Source organism: Sapajus apella, unplaced genomic scaffold (assembly GCF_009761245.1).
Source record: "Sapajus apella isolate SASKATOON/1434 unplaced genomic scaffold, GSC_monkey_1.0 scaffold1, whole genome shotgun sequence".
Taxonomy (NCBI): Eukaryota; Metazoa; Chordata; class Mammalia; order Primates; family Cebidae; genus Sapajus; species Sapajus apella.
This window is the reverse complement of record NW_022436941.1, coordinates 21,195,907-21,212,085: the sequence shown is the minus strand read 5'-3', so window position 1 is coordinate 21,212,085 and position 16,179 is coordinate 21,195,907. Positions and strand designations below refer to the sequence as shown.

The 16,179-nt window shown below is 41.9% G+C and overlaps 1 protein-coding gene across 2 annotated transcripts in view; it reads left to right on the top strand.

Annotated features, from left to right (window-relative positions):
• Positions 1-16,179, top strand: part of TNFAIP8 (TNF alpha induced protein 8) — a 118,609-nt gene that overhangs the window by 58,726 nt on the left and 43,704 nt on the right. The gene's annotated exons all lie outside the window — the stretch shown is intronic.

The window sequence follows — 16,179 nt, the reverse complement described above, 5'->3', positions numbered from 1 at the left end:
TGGTCTGGCAGCAGTGGTAACAACATGGAACAATCCGTAAACGCGAGGGTGTTTATTTCTATTCTCTCATTGGGTAATTGTTTGAGTATTGCTGTTGCCATTTTCGCTAACAACCAAAAAAAATTTTACCTTATATATAAAGCATTTTGTACTTTTAAAATAACACCTTAGGTTTGTTTTTAGCCATGCTTAATGCTTCCACAGTAGACTTAATTTTATTTTTAAAGTAAATTGAAAAAGTTGCCAAGGATTGGAATACAGTGTTTTAAATAGCCCTTAAAGTTATATTGGTGTTTATATACTTTTTTGCAATTTGATGTATAATATTTGCTTAGGTTTACTTAAAATTTTTCTGCTCAACAGATTTTCTGGAACTTAAATTTGATACTAGGAAAAAACTAGAATTTGGAAGACATAGGTGGGTGTTGGTATATCTAGTCTTTTGGTCCATTATTGAACCTTAGCAGCCAATAAATATTATTTCGTAGAATCTTGGCTTCTCTTGTATGGAATGTGGTCACCTATATATCATTTATAGTCAATATACATTTGTCTACTAGATGCCTAGAGCTGTGCATGTGATCCCATCATATATGTATGTGTGTGTGTGTATATACATATACACACACATTCTAGCCATATATAAAAATGGTTATGTGTCTGTGGCTGTATGTCATTGCATATATACAGTTGAGAACAGAGCCAGCTTTGCTTGGGAGGGTTTTGTGGAAGACGTGAGTTTTGGATAGAATTCCAAAGGGAGGGTGAGCAGCGTACTTTGGCAGAAAGATGTGTACATAAGGCTTCCAAGGCTGGAGTGATTAAGTCATAAGCATTCAAGGGTAAGCATGAGCCATTTGAGAACCAACTGTAAATTAGTGGTTGAATATAGCCAGACTTGAAGTGAAGGAGAGGCAAGGTTGTGCATGCCAAGCTAAGAACCGTAGCGGTAGAGTGGCACGTAGGAGCTTGTCTACTCTGTTCCTGGTAAATTTCACTCTTGGATATCAGCACATCCTGACCATGTTGCCATCTAGTGGAACTGGCTGAAATGCCTGTGGGAGCATCAGTACTTTTTCCCACTTCAGGATAAACTCAAGCGTGATATTTTGGCAATAGGGAAACTTACTTCCCTGTTACCTGGGGATTTTAAATGAAGAATCAGACGAGGTGGGTTTAACTATGCTTTCCCTAGATGACATTAATTTAGATTCTGGAAATGTGGAGCTGAATGCTAATATAAGGAATTTCTCATAAACAACATCTGGAGTCCAGGGTATGACTGCTGAGAGTGCTGGGTGTACATGCCCATCAGCTTAATATATGGAGCGAGCAGGAAGCAGCGCTTGCGAGGTTCTGCAGTGGAGTGAAAGCATACCGCGTCTGGCCCTGGGCCCTTTATATTTCACTTAGGCCAGCTTGTTTTTGTCATGAGGTTACAGAGTCCATCCTAGTGGCAGAGAGAGCCCCCTGACCATAAGCACCACAGCCCACAGACCCCAGACCGAAGACAAGGTAAAGGTCTGTAATCCTCTTTCCCTCCCTCCCAGCCATCCATGGACATATGTATTCAGCAAATACTTACTGAATTATGTCCCAGGCACCTTCCAGATACTGAGGCTATAGCAGTAAACAAAGCAGATAGAAATCCCTGCTATTGGATAGCGGATATTCTAGGTGGGGTGACAAACATCAACAAAATAAATAAGTAAAAATATATAATAAGTGGAGAGCTGAGTGCTAAGTAGAAAAAAATATTTTCAAGCTGAAGAGGGAAACAAAGATTGTTGCAGGGAGTGAGAGGGTGAAGGCAGGTAATTGTGGTTGCAATTGTGAGTGAATCCTCACTGAGCATGTGATTGATATCAGACTCACCTGAGTAATGTGAGGAAGCCAGACGTAGATATCCTGGGGGAAGAACTTTCCAGACAGAGGGCAAGCGGCTGCAAAGGCCCTGAGGTGAGAATGGGCCTGATGTATTCCAGAAACAGTACAGGAGCTTAAAGGAGGGGAAGAGATGAGTCAGAGAGGTTTTGAGGAGCTAGATGGTAGGGCCTTGTGGACAGTTGTAATGAATTTGACTTGTACTAGGCATGAGATGAGAAGCCATTTGATTTAGTCCAGTCTTCTCATTTTACAAATCCAATGTAGGCCAAAGAAATCAAGGAAGGTGTCCATGGTCATTCAGCCTCGTGGTGTGAGAGCTTGGATGAAAACCTGTCTCCTGCCTCTGGTACTCTACCGGCCACCCTGCCTGCCCTGGGGGATACATGGCCATGTGCAGGTGCAGACTTCCAAGTGCAGTGGTCTGAGAGGAAGAAAAGTGCTGTGGGCTCCTCCAGCAGCTGTGTTTCAACATTAGTTGTTCCCCTTCTGTGTCCCTTTCTACCTATAACAAACACAGAATGGCTTAGACCTCTTATTTCAGAGAAATACTATGGCAGAGTATTTCTCTGAAATAAGAGGTCTAAGCCTTTCTGCCAAATATTGCCTGCCTTTGTTTTGCTATGGCAATAAATCCTTCAGGTTTTCCCAGTGGTATTCTGCCCATTAGCCTGTGAAGCACAAGAATCTGCAGTCTCATAAAGCCTCCCCTGTTTCTTATTTGCATTCATTTTTAAGCTATTTGGATATAATAAACATAAGATAAAATGTCTACAGTCCTAAGAAGTTTGATCACCATTCTCAGTATCACCCTCCCACCCTGAAAATTAGTAAGATTGAATATTAAATGTCACTTAAGATGAATTTGAAAATAAGATTACTAGTTGAGGAGAGAATGTGAACTCGTCACCAAATACAGCTTAACCTGGACCATTTTGGCCCAATACTCATTGTCTTCTTGTTTTACTTTGAACAAGTTCAAGCCTTTTTTTCCCCTTCTATCTCTTTTAGATCTTATGACCACTGTCCTCTGGACACAGGCCAGATCCTCTAATATCACTTTATGGTGAAGGTCAGACCAGTGCTAAGTATAGAAGAAAATCACTTTGTGCTGTCATCTGCATTTTCTCCTCTTGTTTAATCGTCTCCTAGCCTGCATCCAGTGGACAAAGCGACGTGAAGTATTTGCATCTTTGGAGAGAACTCATCCTGAATTCTCTTGCTTCATTCTTTCCCTTCCTCTTAAAGTAGAGCTCCCATTCTAGACGATAGGAGATTTACGTCATCATCATATCTTGCACTTACATTTGTTTGTGTAGCACTATTTCTTTTTTGCCAACCAAGGTGATTTCATATGTTTATTTGTACATGTCATCTATAAATGAGCGTGACATCCCACCAGCTTGAGCCATTAGGGTTAGCATTGATTTGCATCCTTTGGAATCAATTCTCCTTTTGGTAAAATTGCCTATCACTAGAGCCTGAGGGCGTAGACCTCTGTGGTCTTTCTGTTTCTATTTTTAGGAGAGTGTGCTCCTGGAAGAGCTATCTGAGCTGGATTTGATGAGAACCTAAGAATGAGTGCTTGGTGGAGGAAATTTCGTATCAGAACTCAGGGCCATGTGTGAGTTAGCAGCCACAAAAAATTAAAAATAAAATAAAAAATTTAAAATGTCAGGGCCAATAGGACAACAAAGCCATGTAGAAATGCAGATATTAAGGAGGGCCGCCATGAACAGTAGGCTTGACAAGAAACATTTCTGCGGTTCCTGTTTACCACCTAAGCCAGAGCATTACAGCATTTGCTGCGTGTGGGAGATGGAAAGTGAAAGTGCTCAGTTAAAGTTGCCGCCAAAGAAAGTCTAATTAACACCCTAACTGATTTCCCTAGCTTCCAGAAAGTCTTTCTGTTGGAATCCAGCATTTCAGCTGTAAGACTGCTGAGTGGAAGTGCGGAAATGCAATTTGCTGTCTGCAGAGCCCCAAGTGGACTTTGAGCACATTCTTTTTGTTTTGTTTTGTTTTGAGACAGAGCCTCGCTCTGTTGCCCAGGCTGGAGTGCAGTGGCACAATCTCAGCTCACAGCAGCCTCTACCTCCCGGGTTCAAACAATTCTCCTGCCTCAGCCTCCGGAGTAGCTGGGACTACAGGCTCCCACGCCTGGCTAATTTCTGTATTTTTAGTAGAGACAGGGTTTTACTGGGTTGGCCAGGATGGTCTTGATCTCCTGACCATGTGAACTGCCCACCTTGGACTCCCAAAGTGCTGGGATTACAGGCATGAGCCACTGTGCCCAGCCGACTTTGAGCACATTCTAAGACAAAAATCTGGCCTGACCTTAATAGTCCAGGGCTTTCCATTGCTGATTTGCTCCTCTCTTGCTAACTGCTGAATAATGTTCCTGCCCTTCACCACATGTGCCCCTGAGCTCCTCACCATACTTCAGCTCCTGGGAGAGATCCCAGGGCAGACCTGACCTCCTCATTCCTGGCTCCTTATTCCAGATCAGAATCTGGAGCTTAGAACACACACATACCTTCTCCGCACCTTGTCCCATCCTGCAAGTCTTTTGTGCTCCTGTCAGGCAGGCAGCCACCCACAATATGACAAGGATATTCTCACGTTGGGTTTATCAGGAAGCCCCATTAGGGAGTGTGGTTCAGCACCAAGTTTTGAGTGGAGGAGGAAGATCAGGAACCCATGTCCTACCTTACAGAACTTCCACCCCATCTGTGCCTCTGTGGTGTCTTGGCATCCACCCACTTTTCCCCAGCCTTTGGACTCTGCTATCACTGTCACCAGACAGGCCAGAAATGGTCCTGCTGGAGAGGAGGCTTCCAGGCTACCCTCTGGCCTTTGTTACCAGGAGGCTTGAGGAAATGGGCAACAGCATTGATCAGCTGTGTATCCTTGGCTCCTTCACCCACTGTCCTTCAGGTGTTGGAGAATGTTGTAAAGCCAGCAACAAGATTAGAAATTTTCATGCACTGTTCCTCCTTAGCTGCCCAGGATATTATATCCATTGTGGCTTTTGCTGTACAAGAAAGAGAAACCCCAAGTTCAACTTGTTCATACAAAAGAGATTTTTTTGTTGGCTCACATAACTGGGAAAAAAGTTTTGATTTAGCAGTTCAGTGATGTCAAGAACCTATTTTCTAGCTTGGGCAACATCATGAAATTGAGACTCTATGTCTACAAAAAATCAAAAAGAATTAGCCTGGCACGATGCTGTGTACCTGTAGTCCCCGCTACTCGGGAGGCTTAGGTGGGAAGATGTCCTGAGCCCAGGAATTTGAGGCTGCAGTGAGCTATGATTGTGCCACTGCACTTCAGCCTGGACAATAGAGGGAGACCCTGTCTCTAAAAAAAAAAAAAGGCCCCATTTTCTGCCTTCTGTGGTTGAGCTTCATCCTGAACTCGTTTGTTGATAAAATCCTGCAATTCTAGACTTCATATCCACCCTACACTCTCCAGAGGGAGAGAGATAAGTGGCTTCTTGTGGTCATGTCAGAGGAGCAAGTGACCTTTTCCAGAAGCCCCCAACAAATTTCTGATGTCTCAATGACCAGTTCTTTGGCTATGGCATCTGCTGTGATGATTGGCTTGGGCTTGGGTTGCCTAAACCCGTCACTCTATGGGATTTCTGTGATTTATTTAAAATGATCAGCATTGCTACCCAGGGAGAGAGGAACGAACATGATGTTGGGTTAGGCACGATGTCTACTACACAGGCCTCCTCTTGTGGTTTCTTTCTTCTCTTTCTTCGCTGCCGCCGCCGCCGCCGCCGCCGCCTCCTCCTCCTCCTCCTCCTGCTCCTCTTCTTTCTTCGAGTTTCTCTTATTTGGTGACTGGCTATGGTATGTAGTAAATGGGGCCCTATATATGGGATTACCAACCCCTGATGACAAATGTCAAATGCTGTCAGGGAGAGCAAGAACACAGATTTTGTGGACCACAGTAGCACTACAGATCACAAAGGGATTCTAGAGGTCAATAAAGCCTCCCCAAGGAACTATAGATCTGGTCTGGTAAGTTGAACAATGAGAATAAGAAGTGGAGAAAATTAATTATAGACAGCTCTTCATTCTACGGTAATTATATGTTCCCATAAACACTGAAATCCAATATAATTTTTGTTTAAAAACTGTTTGATAAGGCCATATGTTTCTGTAAAGAATGGCCTTACATTTGTTAGCTGTGACCTTCATCATCATATTTGATTAATGATTTTATCTATTTTAATGGAAATAAATGGGCTGTGGATAATGTAAAGCTTTAGAAGCTGCACACAAATAAATGAAATGGGTAATCAGTCATAGAGAGTTTCATTTAATTTTCTCTAAATAAGTCCTCCAGGAGGAGGATGGCTGTCTAGAGCAGGGGAAACGGTTAGGGCAACATTCAGAAGGCTGGTGAAAATGAAAGTCACAGTGACACAAGAAAACACCACCTTGTGGTAAGCAGAAGAGGTAGCCATTTATCTTTTAGATGAAATCTGTGGCTGGAATATGTCCCTAGCCAGCCAATCTTCCCCATATCTCTGATGGAAATATATGCACGGGGGCCAGCCAGAGCAGAGGAATCCTTTATTACCAGTGGGCTTTCAACCAGACCCTAATGAGGAACTTGAGTGAGCTAGACTGCCCATGCGGGTCATAGAAATTCGATTCAGGAACGTTGGGCTAGGCTGCAGAGGACCACTGTTCCCGAAGGCATGCCCTGCCCCCAGGAGGCTGGTTGCAGGAAGGAACCCTGAGCTCCTGAGGCCACAATGGAGGTCCTGGAGACTTAATTCTGTTAATAGTCCCTCTTAAGGTACTCATCATATCAACTTGCTGGGCCTGCTTTCTCATTTGTGAACAAGTTTGAGGAATGGGAAGATTGAATAAGACAACTTCAAAACCTTCCGTTGAGCATTAGCTTTCCGATTCCTGGGTTCTGTGCAGGGTGTGGCAGGAAGTGTCATGGAGAACTGAGGTGGGGGTAGGGGTGGGGACTTTGGTCCTCCATATCCGGACATATGAACAGACAGGTGATGGCACAGTTTCTGTAGTACGTGCTGCAGATGCCTTAAATAGCCACCAAGTGGCCAGACTGGCTGAGTGGCGGTTTGAATTGGTCCAAGTTGAGTATTTTTAGTTGGATACCACAGATAGTGCATTTATGGCCATAGTTCACCGAACAGAGGGATTGTTTCCTTTGCCAAGCCAGAATTGGATATTGGCTGCCAGGCTTGTGTTCTGGGACATCCAGATGTCAGGGGTATTGTGCGAGTGGTGCACGTGAAGGAAGCTCAATGAGACTTAGCAGGTACTTCTGTTGGAAAGCAGCTTCAAAGCTATAGACACATTTTATTCAGGGCTGGTGAGCTTCACTGGTGTTTCGGTCTCCTGATTTGTTGTTCTGTTTTGTTTTTTGAAGTTTGATTAAAGTGGTGTTGTACACTGTTGTGGTTTATTGTTTTTTAGTGATCCTGTTGCTCAATAACCCTCTAGCACTCTGCTCTGAAACGGTTAGCACCAGAACTCCACCTAGGAGAGAGGTTGCATATTTGTTTTTAATGTTAGTCTATGTAAGTCAATGGTCCCAAGCTAAAACATCCACAGGAACCAAGCAAGTAATATGAATGTATACATAGTGCTCTATGTGAACAATCTCAGGTTGTGAGTCCTGTGGTAAATTTAGAAACAACAGTCTCATCTAAAGGCATTGAAGTTCAGTTGAAAACCTTAAACAAACAAACAGAAACTACATGAGCTGGATTCAGTCCCAAGGCTACCAGCTTAGGATCTTTGGGCTATAAGCCAGCTGACTTCAACTATCACTGCTGTTTGTTCAGTCTCAGAGATTCTGTATTTATGGATGTGAGCCAGCTGTAATTTCATTTATATAATTGATTTCAGCTTTTACCTTAGATGAGAAGACTGGCTATCTCCGGAATAAGGGTGCCACCAAAATTTTCACTCACAAATTGGAATCACATCAAAAGAAATCATATCTTCATGGAAGTCTTTTTTTTTTTTTTTTTTTTTTTGGTTTCTGGCTTTTAGAGGCTGAATCTGTTTAGAGAAGTAGAGATGGAAATCTCAATCAAAACAGTTCTGAGTATTTTACATCATTTAAAAATTTGCATCACTGAAGATAAGGAACTCTAAGCATTTGAAACTCTCACTTCTGCTTGGCAAGTTGTCTACTGGATATATTCAGTTCTCTTTGTCTTTTTGGTCTTAGGCAGGCATGGAGTTAGTGGCCAGGGCTGAACTGGGAATGGGACAAGTTTGTGTTCATTCTCCTCCCAACCCTTCTAACAGCCTTAATTTCTGTATCTCTTTTCTATCTGGGGTACCCTCTAGTCCTCATCTCTGCAGGGAAGGAACAAAGAAATGAGTGAATTCTTTACTCTTAGCTGTTAGTCATCCACCGGCTTTTCCTCCAAGGGATGTTTGTGTTTTTAAAAGAAACTGATGGTAGAACAGAAAATCAGAGTTTAACCCAAAGTATCACCCTTCTAATGAGAGTATTCCCTATACCTGCTAAGCACATAATCTGGGGCTTGCTAGCCTCCCAGTGATAACACCTGTGTTGTCCCCTTTAGGTTAGAACTGCAGGACCAGCACCAGCCACTGAGCATGAAGAAGGTTTTGACTTCATCTTTTAAAATTTGCATTATTCAAACTCATGTCAGAGTTCACGCAAATTCTTGCAAATGTGTTTTTGTAAGAGATTTGATGTCACCCTGCTTCCCTGTGTTTGGTGTTGGCCGATGGGAGGGTTCTAAAAAAGTTGTATTCCTTCCTTAGAGCCACTTAAAGCTGCGCTAAATTTGTGTGTTTTTGATTATGCTTTCTCCTCAGGGTGCTCTCTCAACTTACTCCCTTCAGGAAAACTTCTCGAATGAATAGTCCACCAATGCTGTCTCTGCTTTCTCAACACCAGATCATTCTGCAATCTCTTGCTATTTGGCTGCCATCTCTAGTCATGTTACTAAGTTCCCTTTCTTGAAGAATCTCCAGTGGTCATCTGGCCATCATAGCCATTGGTCTGTTCTTCAGCCTTCACTTCTGACTGGCTGTTCTCTACCTGGGGACGTTTTTCTTTCTTTTCTCCCTCTCTTTGCCTTCTTGAGCTGACATCACTTCTTTCAGGAACCCTTCCTTCATGACTCTCTCCCCCAGTCCTGATTGAGGTACTTCTATGAGCTTTCATAACACCTCCTGCTTTTCTGCTATTAAACTTACTATACTATATTTTAATTAGTATATTAGATATTTCCTCCTCCAATACCTTTCCAACCCTCACTTCTGACTGGCTCTGTGAGGGCAGATATCATGGCTGTTGTATCTACATCATTTACCTTTTACCTGTACATAGTAGGTGTTCAATAAATGTTTGTGAAATTAACAAATACATAAATGAAGATGACACCTGAACAGTGACATCTACAGCTTCCTCAGAGCAGACAATGATCCCTGATTCTCCCTAGTTCTCTTAGACCTCCAATGAGAAACTGTAGAGGGGATCTTAGATGCTGTCAATAAAAAGTGACATCTGGCCCTGAGGAAGAAGACAGTTTTCAGGAAATCCTGGCCATTCATATTCGGCCACTTCGTTACCAGGCAGGGAGTCTGTATGGCTTATGTTGAATAAGTAACCGCTACCTGTTGATAAAATGTGTGAAGTGGATGAGTTTTAAGGATTCTGACCATCAGCAGAATGGGAAGCACATTGTACAGAAGACCAGGCAACTGGGCTATAATGAATTGATCATCATTAAGGAGGAAGAATTTGAATATCTGATTGACCACTATAGTGAAATAGACTAACAGTTAGAGGAAATTATATAGTATTGTGTCTATTCAAAGCCATGTAGACAGTACTGAACTTTCTGGGTCATTTAAACAATTATTAATTAATTAATTTTTTTGAGACGGAGTCTCCGTCTGTCACAAGGCTGGAGTGCAGCAGCATGATCTCGGCTCGCTGCAACCTCTGCCTCCCAGGTTCAAACGATTCTCCTGCCTCAGCCTCCCAAGTCGCTGGGATGACAGGCGCCTGCCACCACGCCCAGCTAATTTTTTGTATTTTTAGTAGAGACAGCGTTTCACAATGTTAGCCAGGATGGTCTTGATCTTCTGACCTTGTGATCCACCTGCCTAGACCTCCCAAAGTGCTGGGATTACAGGCGTGAGCCACCACACCCGGCCCATTTTTTTTTTTTTTTTCGAGACAGAGTTTCGCTCTCGTTGCCCAGGCTGGAGTGCGGTGGCACAATCTTGGCTCACTGCAACCTCCACCCCCCGGGTTCAAGCGACTCTCCTGCCTCAGCCTCCAGAGTAGCTGGGATTACAGGTGCACACTACCACATCTGGCTAATTTTTGTATTTTTAGTAGAGATGGGGTTTCACCACGTTAGCCAGGCTGGTCTAGAACTCCTGATCTCAAGAGATCCACCTGCCTCAGCCTCCCAAAGTGCTGGAATTACAAATGTGAGCCACCACACTCAGCCTAAACAATTTTAAAAGTAGTTTTAACTATACATTTTCACTTTTTGAATTTTAGAATGCAGTGTCCCTTCCCTTACCTCTGAAAACCTGACTCTGTTATATTCAGGGAGTTACATCTGTTCTGAAGATCTACTATGTATTGGGACAGGCTTTCTGGAGCATTTAAAAAGAATGTGAAATCCTGATCACATGCATCTTATCTCTTGAAATTGGGCAGAAATTGTTAATTTGGTGTAAAGGCAATGAAAAAGCACAGCTTTATTAGGCAGATTTAGTGAGCAAATGTAGGTTCAAAAGTATGTTATGGACCAGTGTGATTAACAACAGTCTTTTTTTAAAAATATGTTCTGTAGCTTTTGTGTAGTTAAGAGTAGGTATTCTATGTAATCTGTTTTAGAAATATTTTCATTGAAGGCTGTGAGCTTTATAGCAGACCGAGTGGAAGAGCTCTGGTGATATGAGAAACAGATCTGATAGGTGATGTTCAAGCTCGTCCCACATCAGTTACCCTGCTCAGACCTCAGACTCAGATGTGTGAAGTGGAACTCCTTGCCCTCCCACTTGGCCACACCTGTTCCTCCTCTGGACTTCCCCTTTTCTATTAATGTCTGCCTCCCTCTTTCCCCAAGTCAGCCAAACTCAGAGCTTCCCAATCAGAACTAACCTCTGACTTACCTTACTTCCTTTATTACCTGACCACCCTCCCTCCACCGTTTTTTGACATGGGGTCTTGCTATGTTGTCCAGTCTGGTCTCAAACTCTAGGGTTCAAGTGATCCTCTCTCCTCAGTCTTCCAAATAGTTGGGATTATAGGCATGAGCCGCCTCATGCCTATAGGCATTATAGGCACCACACCCGGCTAATTTTATGTTTTTAGTAGGGATGAGGTTTCACCATGTTGGCCAGGCTGGTCTCAAACTTCTGACCTCAGTGATCCACCCGCCTCGGCCTCCCAAAGTGTTGGGATTGCAGGCATGAGCCACTGCGCCCAGCCACACAGCTCTTGTTTCCTATTTTCTTGGGGCATATGGCAGATTTGCCTTGAAGTATATTTTTGTGCTGTGCTCAATCAGAGACCCCATAGTATAGAGAAAATATAGCATGGAGTGAGGTCAGAAGACCCACGATTAGTCTTAGCTCACACTCAATCCCAGCTAGGTGACCATGGGCCAGCCACTTAATTTCTCTGAGGATCTGTATTCTCATCAGGAGCAAACAGAGTTAGTAATACCCAAGATTCCTTTCCTATAGGAATGTTACAAGGATCAGCGGCAATGTATGCAGCAGCATTTCATGAGCTAGAAACCACTGCTATGCTGATACATAGTAAGAGTAGAGATGTGTTCTATTATGTGCCTAGGATTGCACCTAGCACATAATAGGTCCTTCATAATTATACTTATTATTTCTAAGGATATTAAAACATAGCTTAATATAAGCACATACATTGTTTGGTTCTATACTGGATTGTTGATTCAGAATTTGGGGCTATGTTCAAGTGGCATACTTTTTTCTTCCTCTGATTCGATTACAAGATATTAGAGACAACCAAGGTGCGGACATTTTACATTCACAGATTAATTTCATCCATTAAAAAAAATCTGATGACAAAATTAATTACACATTGTACAATGAGGGATCCCAAATTGGCTTTAGAAAACACAGTATGTTGTAAATGAAAACAGTCTCTGAAGGGAAGCTCACTCCTAGGAGACTTGCTTAATAGAATGTTTATTGCCTACGTGTCTTTAGTAAAGAAGTGTCTGGAATTCCCATCTGGGATTTATTAGTCTAAATATTCAGGTGGTCCAGTGCAGGATGTTAGTTCCTAACTTAAAGGAAACAAAGTTTCCAATCTGAGGATGGTGAGATTGCTGCTCTTTTACAGTGGACAGCTGCTGCTGGTGTCTTGCTTGTCCTGGAAATGCCATTAATTGAAATGGAATTTTGTTCAATCCATGTTATTAATGGTTCCTAAAGCAATTGTGGTGGGTTGATAGGTGGCTAGTAAGGTTGTCTCTGTAAAGATAAGCACAGTCCATTTGTTGAAGTCTGGAGTCCACTGGAGTTCTACTGGGGATGTTTGCATTTGCTCGGCGCTCAGTTTATAAGGATGTCGAAGGATGTGTGTCCATTCTGTGCATGTTGTAAAACAGAAGGTTTGCAGCTGTCAGATTTATTTTTTTCTTGGCTCCTTTTCTGACAGAATTTTTGTAAACTTGATAGTTTTATGGATTGTCGAAGATTACTAACCTCAGTGCTCCAAATGTCATGCAAATTTTCTTGTCTTGTTTTCTTTCTCTGAAGATAGCAGATATTTATGTTCATAGTTTCTTGTAAGGTAATTTTTGGGGAAAAGGAAATTAAGATTGTTCTTCTATGCTGTCATAATTCTATATTATGAAATTATTAAATGATTATTTTATTAGCTATATGGTGCTTCGAAAGTATCCAACTTGTGTTGTACTCTGTAGAAAGGAGAACAAACAAATGCAAGGTGTAATCTTGTGTTTTAAATAGCTTATGGAGCTGCCTCGGAAGACAACTAATGTCAAGATTATCAACTTTAAGTATAGTACAAGTTCACTATAGAAGTATAGGTCCACTGTGGACTTCAATAGGCTTTTAAGAGGAGTAGGGACCTGAGTATGGCTTTGATAGGGGTAAAAAGAGGATGTAACAGCTGAAAAAATAGACCAGCAGCAGCTGTCCCCACTGTGTGGCCACACAGGGTGTCATGATTCATCATAAGGTTTGTCTCAAGTAATTTCCAGTTAATGAAAAAAGGTGTCAAAAATTTATGAATGATTCCTTTTCATATCACTCATATCTATGTGTGTGTGTGGGCCTACATTCATGATTTTGTCCCTAGTAGCATCATTCATACTCACTTGCATTGCTGTTGCTTTCTTTGGGAGAGAGGTTGGTATTTCAGCAGTTGTATTAGTCTGTTTTGTGTTGCTATAAAGAAAAACCTGAGTCTGGGTAATTTATAAAGAAAAGAGGTTTATTTGGCTCATGACTCTGCAGGCCATGCAAGCATGGCACCAGCATCTGCTCAGCTTCTATTAATACCTCAGGAAGTTTTTCCTCATGGCAGAGGTGAAGAAGGAGCAGATGTGTCACATAGAGAGGGAGCAAGAGAGAGGGGAGGAGGTACCAGGCTCTTTTAAAGAACCAGCTCGTGCATGAACTTATAGAGCAAGAACTCATTCATTACCATGGGGAGGGCACCAAGCCATTCATGAAAGATCCACCCCCATAACCCCAACACCTCCTTTCAGGCCCCACCTCCATCATTGGGGATCACATTTCAACATGAGACTTGGAAGTCTCAATAGCAGGCATCCTGGGAATGGGGCCTCACCCACAGCCTGTCCTATTGGTGTTGCCTTCCATAGGTGCAAGGACTGAGGCATCCAGTTGTTGTGTGGCAGGTATGAATTAACATATTTCTAGCTTCAGTGAGTATTTGAATTTTCAACCCATGGTCTTGTTTAAGGGAAAACAGCTTAAAATCTGTTAGGCAATGCTAACTAGAGATGATGGCTTTACTGACAGCTGCAGGAATGGAGAGAAAAAAAGGCCTATCCAGGAAACATGTTGATGTGAGATTAGAAATAAGGGGGACAGAGCACCATAATGATAACTGTAAGGTTTGTAGCCCCAGTGCCTAAGTGAGAAAAACTTAATATTATAAAGAAATATAATATTAAGTATGATTAATATTAAGGCTCCATCTGTGCTTTCAGAGATACCCCTAGATAGGGCGAGCCTCAGGAACCATCCAAGTAGACAGGTCCTAATGGCAGCTGGAAACACATAGGCTAGAGCAGAGCCTTCCAAATCTTCCTGGCTCATGCACTCTTAGTGGTCTCAGTAATTTTTTTCATGCCATTTCTAGGACAAAAGAAATACTTAGCAGTTTCATTTGTTAAGTGCTTAGTTCCAAACAACTTAGTATTTCTGTATTAATAACTTTGTAGTGGTGAAAAAATAATACATACATATTGAAATATAAAAAAATGTTTTTATGTTACTCTTCATTTCTTTCTTTTTTTTCTGTTTTTTTTTTTTTTGGGTGTCTTGCATTGGAATACTTTTCATTTCTTAATGGAATGTATGTACCTCTTGGGCATTGCATATATTGGTCTGGATCTAATGAGAATATAAAGTACACAGTTATCTAAAGGAAAGTTTAAAATAAAGGTATATTAACTAGGAAAACAACGTGACAGTTCCTCAAATAAATTAAAATTAGAATTACTATATGATTTAGCAATTTTACTTCTGGGTACCTACTCAAAAGAATTGAAAGTTGTCTCAGAGAGATATTTGTAAACTAATAGACAAAAGTTGGTAGCAATCCCAGTGTCTGTCTACAAAAGAATGCATAAACAAAATGTGATATATACATACAATGGAATATCATCCAGCCTTAGAAGGGATGGAAAGTCTGACATGCTACCATATGGATGAACCTTGATGGTGTTAAGTGAGATAAGCCATCACAAAAAGACAAATACTCTTTCATTCCACTTATGTAAGTTACCTGGAGTAGTCAAATTTATAGAGACAAAAAGTAGAATGGTGGTTGCCAGGGGCTGACAGGAGCAGAGAATGGTGAATTAGTCTTCAGTGGGTACAGAGTTTCAGTTTTGCAAGATAGAAAAAGTTCAAGAGATGGATGGTAGTGATGACTGCACAACAATGTGAATGTACTTAATGCTCCTGAACTGTACACTTAAAGATGGTAAATTCTATCCTATATGTATTTTTACCACAATTTAAAAAAAATCCAAAAGAAAACAAACTTAAGAAAAAGAGAAATAGTTAACTATAATGGGGACTGGCTAATAGGAAGTAAAGAGAACTTTAAATAACAGGAATAGCAGATACAAGGAGCAGCCACTACCCATGGGTCTGATAGAGCACCCAAACACATGCTTGTCTCCACTCCAGACCTTGCTGGAGAGGTGATGGCTGGCAGTGGCTCCCTGGCTTGCAGCAAAGTCACTGGGATGCTGTGCTGGCAGAACTTGCTAGAAATCTATCCTCTATGATGCTGAGGAAAGCTATTCATGTGGAGGTTTCTCACTGGACACACTCTGCTGCAAAATCAACTGAGAGGGATGCCAGTGGAAGCTGCTGGAGGCTGGGAGGTGCTGACCATCACGTTCAGCAGGAGCCAGTTGCTGAAGAAGGTGTGGATGCTCTAGGAGCCATGCATGTTTGCAGCAGCCTGCAGAAAGAGTATACCAGAACCAGGAAGGAAAACTGCTTCTTTCTGCAATGTGTCTACCGTACTCTCCACTGACGAAGCTTAGAATGGTACCAGCTAGCAAAAGAAAAAAAATGTAAAGGTCCCTTCTATGTCTTCACATAGTGGGTAATGAAGGGTGAATTCTGAGCTGTGAGGCAAGAAATATATCACAGTTCCTCAAACTTTGAAACTGGATTGAATTGTGATACCCTAATTTCCTGTTCCACATCGCTTTTCAACTAGTTCTTGCTTTTTAACATAGCAACCACCACCAACCTAGCTTTGCAAAGAAATGATGTCATCAAAAGGAAAATAATGCAATCTAATGTTAAACTGTGAAATAGCTTGAAATAGTAATTCATGCAAGCATCTGAGAAATGTTGTATATTGCTATGTTTCCCTCAAAGACAAAATATCCCGCACACCTCTGTGAGTTTGCTATAGTGCCCTGAGGTACACTGGCACATCATTTGGGAACCTCAGAGCTGAAATCATGTCTTTTTCAGCAACTCTTGACCACATCACTGT